The sequence below is a fragment of the Peromyscus maniculatus genome, chromosome X (genome assembly GCF_049852395.1).
Source record: "Peromyscus maniculatus bairdii isolate BWxNUB_F1_BW_parent chromosome X, HU_Pman_BW_mat_3.1, whole genome shotgun sequence".
Taxonomy (NCBI): Eukaryota; Metazoa; Chordata; class Mammalia; order Rodentia; family Cricetidae; genus Peromyscus; species Peromyscus maniculatus.
Window position 1 is genome coordinate 123,586,388 of NC_134875.1, and position 12,150 is coordinate 123,598,537.

The 12,150-nt window shown below is 39.1% G+C and overlaps 1 long non-coding RNA gene across 2 annotated transcripts in view; it reads right to left on the reverse strand.

The window, feature by feature from the left end:
- The window catches only part of LOC107402996 (uncharacterized), a 57,065-nt gene that overhangs the window by 20,581 nt on the left and 24,334 nt on the right, over positions 1–12,150 (reverse strand). The window contains exon 4 of one of the 2 annotated variants that reach the window (XR_013047963.1): positions 10,828–12,073. The exons of the other annotated variant lie outside the window; for it this stretch is intronic. This is a non-coding gene — a long non-coding RNA (uncharacterized LOC107402996). The remainder of the gene's footprint in view (positions 1–10,827; positions 12,074–12,150) is intronic. 2 annotated transcript variants of the gene reach the window in all.

Consider the following 12,150-nt stretch of genomic DNA (forward strand, 5'->3'; position numbering starts at 1 on the left):
TTATGTCAGATTAAGACCCACCTTAATTACCATATTCTAGCTTAATTACTTCCATAAAGAATTTAATTCCAAATATGGTTGTATTCTGAGATACTAAGGGTTAGGACTTTAATATATTTTCTTTTTCATTACTTTTAAGTCTTTCTTTTCTTTTTAAAGATTAATTCTTTTAGAATTTAGCATAATATACCCCAACTTCTACCAGACTTCTCCCCTTGCCATCCCTGTACACCCTGTTCTCTTCTTAAAAAATATCAAGTCCAGTTTGGGCCACACATATACTCTAAGGTATGTAGCTTTCCACTAGAACTTGATCTACCTACCAGGGACCACACACTTTAAGAAAACTGACTCTCCTTCTCCAAGCAGCTATCACTTACCAAAAGAACCTCAGCTAAGGGTATGACTTCATGACCACTCCCCGTTCTCCATGCTGAGATTTTGTCGGACTTAAACTTTCAAAGGGCTTGTGTATGATGTCACAATCACCATGAGTTCATATGTGCAATTTCCCTTTTGAATCCCAGAAAATTCTGCTTTTATATAGTAAGCTATCACCTCAGGTTCTTACAATCTTTCTTCCCTCTCTTCTGCAATTATTTTCTCTGGAGACAATTTAACCCACAGCAAGCTTCTCAAAATACAATAGAGAGCAGGTGGCTGTAGTTCTCCAGCATTACATCCTGGTATAGACATCTTTGAGAAGAGTCCAATTGCTGCCATTCCTCTCTACTGAAATCTACAGCTACATCTTCAAATGACACTGGGACCTATAACAACATAATCCTGTTCAAAACAACATTATCAACACAGTAGAATAGTTAAAAGACAGAGGAGATTGTAGCATACCATATAGTGTGCCCATTAAACACACATATACAATAACATGTTGAACACAATCATCTAATCATAAATTTCTGCTGTTTTTGATGTATGAGATTTAGTTTTTAAATTAATATTTAAAACAATTCTGGGCCGGGCGTGGTGGCGCACGCCTTTAATCCCAGCACTTGGGAGGCAGAGGCAGGCGGATCTCTGTGAGTTCGAGGCCAGCCTGGGCTACCAAGTGAGCTCCAGGAAAGGCGCAAAGCTACACAGAGAAACCCTGTCTCGAAAAAACCAAAAAAAAAAAAAAAAAAAAAATTCTGTACAAGATTTGACATTGATTTTAAATTTTTTTGCTCATTTTTAAAGATTTATTCATTTTTAATTTATGTGTATGAGTGTTTGCCTGCAAGAAGCAGGATGCTGAAGGATAGGTAAACCATGGTCCACATGGCAATAACAGATTCATAGGAATGGATCAATTTAAATGTAAGAGCTAGTTAATAATAAGCCTGAGCCATTGGCCAAACATTTATAATTAATATAAGTCTCTGTGTGATAATTTGGGAAGCAGCTACAGGATGGGGCATGACAGAGAAAAGCTTCTGTTTACATAGAGCACTCCAACTTGACGCACACATATCCACATAAAGCCTGAAAAAGCTTAAAAGGGTTCAAGATACACAAAAACAGAGCCAAGAGCAACTTCATAGTTTATGTCTCTTCCTCTGGCTGAGGCATGCATGTTTCAGCTACAGTGTGGCGGATTCCCACCACATACATAGAGGTGTCTCCAAACCTTGCAGCACACTGCATGGCAAATTTAGCCTTTGCTCATACAATAAAGATACACAATAAAAAAGATAAAGATACACAATAAAAACAGATTCAGACAGAAAGGCCTATAAACAGGTCACAGTGTGTTTAAAAGATGTGCATAGGGGCTGGAGAGATGGCTCAGGGGTTAAGAGCGTTGACTATTTTTCCAGAGGACCTAGGTTCAATTCCCAGCACCCACATGGTAGTTTACAACTGCCTGTAATATAACTACCTCCATGGGATCCGACATCAACATACATACATGCAGGCAAAATATCAATGCACATAAAATAAATAAATCATTTTTTAAAACTAATAAATAAATAAATAAAAATAAAAGATGTCCATAGGCTTGAGAGAGAAAAGAGTATATATACAGCCTTAAATTAAAAATATAGATTTAGGGCTGGAGAGATGGCTCAGCGGTTAAGAGCACTGGCTGCTCTTCCAGAGGTCCTGAGTTCAATTCCCAGCAACTACATGGTGGCTCACAACCATCTATAGTGGGATCTGATACCCTCTTCCACCATAAAGGTGCACATGCAGATAGAGTACGCAAATACATAAAATAAATAAATAAAAAATAAAAAAAATATATAGATTTAAAATAATAAAATAAAGTCCTTAGAAAAGGGAGTAAAGTAATATAAAGAAAATGAGCCACGTGAGGATGAAAAATACAGAGTCTGGATTATGTATGTTGTTGTGTTTTACATTGGTATGGATTTAGTCAATTTTGTTATACTATATGTATATTTCTACTCTTGTTTAAGGTATTGTGTTTATACAGTTCAATTAAAAAATGTAATGTATCATTAGAAAATATAGATTAATAGTCATCTATAATAGTCAAACCAATAGTCATGTTAGTTAGCTTTTCTGGGTATGCAGAGATACATTCCAAATAGGTAATCTTCAAACACTTCAAAAACCTACAGAATACGACATTTAAAATGTTTTAACAGCATTTTTTAATGTGACACATCTGCTCCTGGCAGCACCGATCTACTCCTGAGAGGAAGATAGACACCAAAGACACTCCATATGGAGTTTGTTTTCTTTTTGGCAAAACTGGCATATTGGGCAAGAAACTGCCCTTGCCTCAACTGCTGACAGTAAGTATGCTGTCCAATCTGGACAAGCAGGACACAAAGAAAAGTGACTGCTGAACTTTTCTAAGACAGAATAGGACAGTCCTTCAAATTTTCCTGCTTCTGAAAAAAGTCTGTCTATAAGCCAAAGTTGGATGCCCCAATGTTACAGAGATCCTTGTGTGACTGTCCAGGCAGCCAGCTGTTTCTGTCATTTCTTAAATGATTTGGAAGTCATGTGCTTGCACTTCCCCCTTACTCAGGTAATGTTATTTTCCTTCTCAGGTCTTTGATGGAGTTGAAGACTAGATAATTATAGTTATAGTTTCCTTAATTATAATAAAGGATAAAATAGATATAAAACTTTAGACTCGGGGGCTGGAGAGATGGCTCAGTGGTTAAGAGTACCGACTGCTCTTCCAGAGGTCCCGAGTTCAATTCCCAGCAACCACATGGTGGCTCACTACCATCTGTAATGAGATCTGGCGCCTTCTTCTGTACACATAATAAATAAATAAATCTTTAAAAAAAAAAAATCTTTAAAAAAAAAAAAACTTTAGACTCATCAAGATAGGATAGACAATTGAATATTTTCTCTGATATTGTCACATATGAATAGACTAGATATTGTAACTGTAATTCTTACTTGATAACTATTTTGTTATTTGTAATCTTACTACGTTAAGGTTAAAAAACCTTCCTTTTTGGATCTATACAAGGCCCTCTGCACATATATTATAGCTACTAGCTTGGTATTTTTATGGGACTCCTGACTATGAGAATAAGTGGGTCTCTAACTCTTGTGCCTTCTCTTGAGATTCTTTTCCTCCTGTTGGGTTGCTGTGTCCAACTTCAATAAGATAGCTTTTGCTTCATCTTATTATATTTTATTTTGTCATGTTTGCTTGTTAACTCCTAGAAGCCTGTTCTTTTCTAATGAGAGACAGAAAGGAAGTGGATGGGGCGGGGAAAAGAAGGTGGGGAGTGAGAGGATTGTAGAGAGGGAAACTACAGTAATTTTAAAAATAGGGTTACTAGCTGGGCGTTGGTGGCGCACGCCTTTAATCCCAGCACTCGGGAGGCAGAGCCAGGCGGATCTCTGTGAGTTCGAGGCCAGCCTGGTCTACCAAGTGAGTTCCAGGAAAGGCGCAAAGCTACACAGAGAAACCCTGTCTCGAAAAACCAAAAAAAAAAAAATAGGGTTACTATAAAGCTACAGTAATTCAGACAGTGTGCTACTGGTATAAGAACAGATATATCAATAAATATACACAATAAAGTCCAGAAAGAACCACATCTGTATGGTCAACTGCTATTTGACAAAGGTATCAACATGATTTAATGGGGGAAATAAATCTTTTTAACAATTTTTGCTGGAACAAATAGGTACCAGTACTGGAAGAATACAACAAACCTTGACTAATATATCATTTTCAGTATGAATGCATCATTTTACCATTATCAATTAACCCTCACACGGGTAACAACTGTAAATATTGACTAAAATATTTTTTAAAGAAGACAACTAAGCAAGGCATGGACGTGCATGCCTGTAATTCCAACATTTGCAAGGCTAAGTCAAGAGAATCTCATGTTTGAAGCTAGCCTGGGCTACATAGTGAGACCCTGTCCAAAAAAATCATTCAGTATACTAAGAATGATTCAAATCAGCTATCTACTAGAAGAGAATTAACATTTAAAAGAAGGGATGGTAAGTTTGTCTATAAACAAGCCCAGTCAGTGGGATGTAGACTAACTAAATTATAAAAAAGGAAGGAAAGAAAGCAGGAAGGGAGGGAGGGAGGGAGGGAGGGAGGGAGGGAGGGAGGGAGGGAGGGAGGGAGGGAGGGAGGGAGGGAGGGAGGGAGGGAAAGTTTTATTGACTTAAAAAAAGAGTGGAATTTCCTTGTTTGCTCATAGTAGGGATTAGACCTGAGGCCTTGTGAATGTAATGAAAAGCATTCTAACACTGAGCTATATTCCTAGCCCTCTTTTTACTTTGAGTCAGGGTCTCTTTAAGTTTCCGTAGCTGTCCTTGAATTCATTCTATTGCCCAGGCAGGCCCTGAACTTCTGACCTTTTCTGCCCCAGACAACACAGTAGCTGGGGATACAGGTCTTTGTCACCAGGCCTGGTTAAAAGGATTTTTCACTCTTCATTACCACTGGAAAATTAAAGGGGAATGCAGGGAGGCATCCAGGGAAATATGAATTCTAAATTCTGTAAGTTAACACTGTTCAAATCTCTAGTTGATAATTTATATGAACTGAAATTTGACCAATCAAATACCACAAATGAGACAGTTTCTAGTTTAATTCTAGCCAAGTGCACACTTCATTATACAGAACAAAAAAAAGAGCAATAATCAGAGGAATTAAATGGAATCCAACTACTTGTATAACAACTAATATAAAATCAAAAATAACACAGAACAAAACAAAAGATGTGTAGAAATAAAAATTCAACAGAAAATGCTATCAAAGACTGATCTGAGGTGACCTAAATGCCAGCATTGGCAGAAAAGTATTTTAAAATGCTATCCATAGTTATTTCATATATTTATATAAAAAATAGTTCATAATGAAAACAGGATAGCTTGCCTAAGATGTAGACACCATAAAACAACCAAATGAAAAGTCTAGAACTAAAAAGAACAATCTGAAACAAAAACTTTACTGAATGGGCTTAACAGAAGAATGGCGATAACAGAAAATAGATACTAAGAACTGGGACCACTGCTGAAATAAACTTGACCTGCAATTTGTAGACCTTTGCAACTGGTTTGCAGAAAGAATGTGTAAGAGTTTGGACGTTTTGTGCATGTCTTTAATCCCAACATTCTGGAGGTGGATCCCTGTGAGTTCCAGGACAGCCAGGGCTATATAATAAGACCTCCCCTGCTTAAAGAGAGAGAGAGAAATGTTTAGGCTAGAAAACCCCTAGTATTCAGGAAAAAACTTAATGAGCTATTCTGATGAGAGCCTGATGATAAAAACACTGTGTTAGATTTATGCTGCAGAGGTAGGTCCAACTCAGGAGATTTCAAAGAGGAACAAAGACTATCAAGAACTGGACTAAGGGCCATGCATGTGATATTTTGGCCAAGAATCTAGTTTTATTCTGCCCATGTACTGAGAACTTGAGTAAAGTTGGATTTACAGGTAATGGATTAATTTGTTTGATAGAGAAATTTTCAGGACAGGAGAGCATTCAACTGGTAATAAGAAAGCAGTTGTCATTCTTAAGAGTTCAGCACCACTGAAGAGAAACCTGCTGTGCACACTAGGACAAATAGGAATGGTGCCTTGGGGGTAAAATTCCAAACCTTGAAAGTTCCATCTTGTAAAGATCCAAATTCAGATATGAGAGTGATCTGGCTGTGACATCTGTAACCCCATTGATCGCCAGGGTTGATTTGGCTGATCTGGCTGGCTATGCAGATATCCCCTCCACCTTCAACACTCCATGTATGTCCCTCCTGAAGCTACACACTCGGTTGAAGGGAACAACCTTCCCTGAATAGAGGAGGAGCAGTCTTTGGTCAAGGGTAGACGAGTAGCTGTACTCCGGTGCTAGAACGTTCAAATAAGATCCAAATTCATTTGAAGGAAAAAAAAGCCTAAACTGAAAAGATCCTCTGTACCTCAAACGAAACTGCTTAGGAGGTATTTTCCCAGGGTCAACACACAGCTCAGAGCCAGGGATCAGAGAAGGGAGGCTTAATCCTAAAATGATATCAGAGCTTAGACTTCTGATTTTTCTGACCCTTGGGTTATAGCTAATTGCCTAACTGTACAGTCTCCCACTTAAAAAACCATATACTAAGATTAGACCACCATCATTGGTGTTATGGACTATGTAAACAAATTACAGCTATAGCTGAATGCTCTGGGTCATATACATAGGGCTCTACACTAAGGATCTACTTGATGAAACTGACTGGAAACAAACTGCCAATTCAAACTTAGGTGCCCAGCCTCCTACCACTGCTGCTCAGATCCATCACACTGGACATGGTAATGCATCTATTGTAAAAACAGACATGACACAAATTACTGGACACCGTTTCTAATACAGAAGTTGCCATTACAATACACAATTGTGAGTCCTTCAATTTTGTGATGAAGCTGGGTGTGGGGTGTGTTTGTATAATGCCAGCTCTAGGGAGGCAGAGGCAGATGGACCTGTATAACTTGTAGGCCAGCCTAGTCTATGAAGTGAGATCCAGGACAGTCAAGGCTACATAGTGAGACTCTATCTCAAAAAAAAAATCAAAACAAAATGTGTTATGAAGAAGGGGATCTCACATAAAGTGTGACCCCATTTGCTCCTGAAAAACTGCCTACATCACATGTCTAGCCCCATCTCAGAGCTTTCAACATTCACTAATGTCAATTTTATATGGAAATACAAAATCCCAGGATAGCTCAAACTATCCTGTACAATAAAAGAACTTCCAGAGCTATCACCATCCCTGATTTCAAGCTCTACTACAGAGCTATAGTAATAAAAAGTGCATGGTATTGGTATAAAAAGATAGGTGGATCAATGGAATTAAATTGAAGACCAAGACATAAATCCACACACCTGTGGACACCTGATTTTTGACAAAGAAGCCAAAATTATACAATGGAAAAAAGAAAGCATCTTCAACAAATGGTGCTGGTCTAACTGGATGTCAGAATGTAGAAGAATGCAAATAGATCCATACCTATCACCCTGCATAAAATTCAAGTCCAACTGGACCAAAGACCTCAACATAAAACCAGATACACTGAGCATGATAGAAGATAAAGTGGGGAATAGCCTTGAACACATTGGCACAGGAGACTTCTTGAACAAAATACCAATAGCACAGGCACTAAGATCAACAATTAATAAATAGGACCTCATGAGACTGGAAAGCTACTGTAAAGTAAAGGACATAGGACACCATCAACAGAACAAAACAGCAGCCTACAGAATGGGAAAAGATCTTCATCAACCCCACATCTGACAGAGGACTAACTTTCAAATATATAAATAACTCAAGAAACCAGACATGTAGATTCCTCAGTCCTTGGATGGGGTTTCTGGTACAACTATTAAGGTGTTTGGCCATCCCATCACCAGAGCAGGTAAGTCCCGGCTGTCTCTCAGCCATTGCCAGCAATCTTTTGTGGAGGTATCTTTGTGGATTTCTGTGGGCCTCTTAGCACTTTGTTTCTTCCTTTTCTCGTGTGGTCTTCATTTACCATGGTCTCCTATTCCTTGTTCTCCCTCACAGCCCCGGGTGGAGCACTGGGAGTCTAATTAGCAAGAAAGAGGAGGGTTTATATGAGCGAGAATTGTTGAAACCAAGGTTGGATAAAGCACAGGGACAAATAGCCAAAGGAATGGAAACACATGAACTATGAACCAAAGGCTGAGGGCCCCCCAACTGGATCAGGCCCTCTGAATAGGTGAGACAGTTGATTGGCTTCATCTGTTTGGGAGGCATCTAGGCAGTGGTACCAGGGTCCTGGGCTCGTTGCATGAGTTAGCTGTTTGAAACCTGGGACTTATGCAGGGACGCTTGGCTCAATCTGGGAGGAGGGTACTGGACCTGCCTGGACTGAGTCTACCAGGTTGATCTCAGTCCTCGGGGGAGGCCTTGATCTGGAGGAGGTACGAATGGGGGTGGGCTGGGGGGAAGGGGAGGGGGGCAGGAAGGGGGAGAACAAGGAAATCTGTGACTGTTATGTAGAACTGAATAGTATTGTAAAATAAAATAAAATAAAAAAACTACATCTGAAAAAAAATGTAAATTCCAGAAAATTCTAGGTAGTTTATACTGCCAAAGATGACAGGAAGGTTAATGTTCCACAATTCTTCCCTTAGACTCGCTGACAGTCTTCTGGTTGTTAATTATTGGCATCACCCTATAATATTCATCCTTGGATATTCCTGAAAAGCTTATAGTTCTCAAAGTTTGACTTTTATTTTCTGAATTGGAATTCATTAAAAAGTCTGCTCATAAAAATAAAAGAAAGAAACTAGACATCAACAAACCAAATAATCCAATTAAAAATGATGTACAGATCTAAACAGAAAATTCTCTACAGAGGAATCTCAAATGGTTAAGAAACACTTAAAGAAATATTCAACATCCTTAGCTATTGGGGAAATGCAAATCAAAATGACTCTGAGATTCCATCTTACACCTGTCAGAATGGCTAAAATCAAGAACACAAGTGACAACTCATGCTGTAGAGGATGTAGAGCAAGGGGAACACTCCTCCATTACTGGAGGGAGTGTCAACTTGTACATCCACTATGGAAATCAATATGGCAGTTTCTCAGAAAATTGGGAATTGATGTACCTCAAGACCCAGCTATACTACTCTTGGGCATATACTTCATCCTATCACAAAGACACTTGCTCAACTATGCTCATAGCAGCTTTATTCCTAATATCTAGAAACTGGAAAGCACCTAGATGTCCCTCCACCAAAGAATAGATAAAGAAAATGTGGTACATGTACACACTAGAGTATTACTCAACTGTTAAAAACAATGACATCAGGAAATCTGCAGACAAACAGGTGGAACTAGAAAAAAATCATCCTGAGTGAGGTAACCCAGACCCAGAAGAGCAAACTTGTACTCACTCATAAGTGAATATTAGCTGTAAAGGATAACCATGCTACAATCCACAGACCCAGAGAGGCTAAGTAACAAGGAGTGCTCAAGGGGGGGCATATGAATCTCCCTGGGAAAGGGAAATAGAATAGATATCGCAGGTGGAGGAGAGGGTGGGATGTGACAGGAACAGGAGGGATCAGGTCAGGGAAAGATGAATGGAGAGAGTACTGAGAAAGACAACTGGAATTGAGGGGCATCTCGGGGACAAGCTAGAAACCTAGTGCAATGGAAATTCCCAGGAATCTATGAAGGTGGCCCCTAGCTAAGACTCCTAGGAATAGGTGATATGACTAGCAATGAGGTATACAGAGCCTGAACTGGCCATCTCCTGTAACCAAGCAAGACTTCTAGTAGAGAGATTGGGACACCAAACCAGCTACATAACCTTCAACCTACAATCTGTCTTGCGTACAAGAATTGTTAGGGTATAGGTAACACAGAAATTGTGGGAGTGGCCAACTAATGATTGGTCCAGCTTAAGACCCATGCTATGAGTGGGAGCCCACCCCTGATACTGCCTGGAGGCCAGGACCCAGGGGGTAGATAGCCCAGAGACCTAGGATAGAATCAAACATGCCTGGCAAAGAAAAAAAATCCATGAAATGATTCCTAATGATATTCTGCTCTACTCATAGATTGGTGGCTAGCCCAATTGTCATCAGAGAGGCTTCATCCAGCAACTGATGGAAACAGATGCAGACCCACAACCAAACATTAGGTGTTCTGGGAATCCTGCAGAAGAGAAGGAAAAACGATCGTAGGAGCCAGAATGTAGCTGAAGTTTTCCTGGTCCTGCCTGGCCCACAGTCAGGACAAATCTCTCCCATTCGCATCCCCCAAGTAAACACACAGAGACTTATATTACTTATAAACTGTATGGCCGTGGTAGGGTGCTTGCTCTTATATCTTAAATTAACCCATTTCTATAAATCTATACCTTGCCATGTGGCTCATGGCTTACCGATATCTTACATCACGCTTCTCCTCATGGTGGCTGTCAGCATCTCCCTGCCTCAGCCTTCCACCTCCCAGCATTCTCCTCCTTCTTGTCCCACCTACACTATCCTTCCTGCCTGGCTACTGGCCATTCAGCATTCTATTTATCAATCAATCATAGTAATATATATTTACAGCATATAGGACATCCCACAGCACTTACTTCCCCTTTTCTGTTTTTTCAAAAAGAAGATTTTAACTTTCACATAGTAAAATTACATATAACAAAACAAGCAAGAATTACAGTTACAATATCTAGTCTATTTATAATATCTAGTCTATTTGGATTTGGCAGAATTAAAGAAGATATCCTATCTATCCTATATTTGTAAGTCTAAGATTTCATCTCTAACTTATCTTTTAGCATAACTAAGGAAATTATAACTATCTAGTCTTCAACTACATCAAAGACCTCAGAAGAATATAATATTACCTGAGAAATGGAAGAAGGATGCAAGCAACTTTCAGGAGTATTGCAAGAGTAGACAGAGACAGCTAGCAGCCTAGACAGTCATCCAAAGTTCTTCTGTAAAGTTGGGGCATCTGTCTTCAGCCCACAGGGCTAGAGTCTCTCAGTCACTTCTCTCTGTGTCCTGTAGAATGTCTGGCAGTTTCCTCTGTGAAGCAGGAACCTGAAGGACCATTTTGCCAAGCAAAGTTCAGTGGTCACCTTCCTATGGGTCCTGCATGTCCAGTCAATCAAGCAGTCCAGGCCAGAACAGTTTCTTGCCCAAATGGCTATTTTTGCCAAGAAGAAGATAAACTCCATATAGAGTGTCTTCGATGCCCATCCTCCTCTCTGAAGTAAATTCGTGCTGCTAGGAGCAGACATGTCTCACTGTCCAGAAAGTCTAAATTTTTTAAATATTTTAAATGCCATATTCTGTAGGTCTTTGAAGTGTTTGATGATTACCTACCTAACTGAATTATATCTATGTATATAATGTATATTATATATGTACCTTGAAAACTTAGTATGAATACAAGTTTAACTATCATAGAAGACTAATTATTAATCTGTATTTCTTAATTATCCATTACAATCTAAATGAGTTACATAAGCATAACACCTTAAACAAGAGTAGAAATATATATATAGTAAAACAAAATCAACTCTAAATTTGTGTCAATAAACTAAAATCAGTAACAATGTAAAACATTTTAAACAAGCTGTTCTTTAAAAGTAGGTTCAATAATTTACCCCTTCATCCTATCATATCTAAACTATCCCCTTTTCTTCTTTAGAAAGGGATTGCATTTATTATCAACCTGCTTTTAAATAAAAATACTGGGTTTGCTCTGTCCCACACCAGAGGGCTCTTCTGATATGGGACAGAAAAATCTCTCAACCTTTTGTTTTAGCAATATGCTTGGGTTTAGAGAAGGAGTGAGCAAATTCCATCTCCAAAGCCAACTTGGTATATTTGGGAATTTGAGTGTAGCTTCTCATACTACTTCCTGCTGAATGAGGGTGCTGTATCTTATGGGGACACAAAGAAAATATTAGGATTATGGAGTAGTCTGTGAGGGTGTATTGTCATTGTCTGAGCCAGTTGCCTTGAAACCATTTTGGATGTTGGATTATCTGGGCCATGGTGTCATCGGAGACCTTTCAGGGGGTCTTGGCTGGTTAAACCTGATGTATCTTAATCTGGAACAAATCCGTAGCCTCTGGCTTTCTGTGGAAACAAAAGCAGAGCCTCCTTTTTAAAGCACCCTATCCTTACATCCAAATTTTGAAGTCAAGGTATCTTTA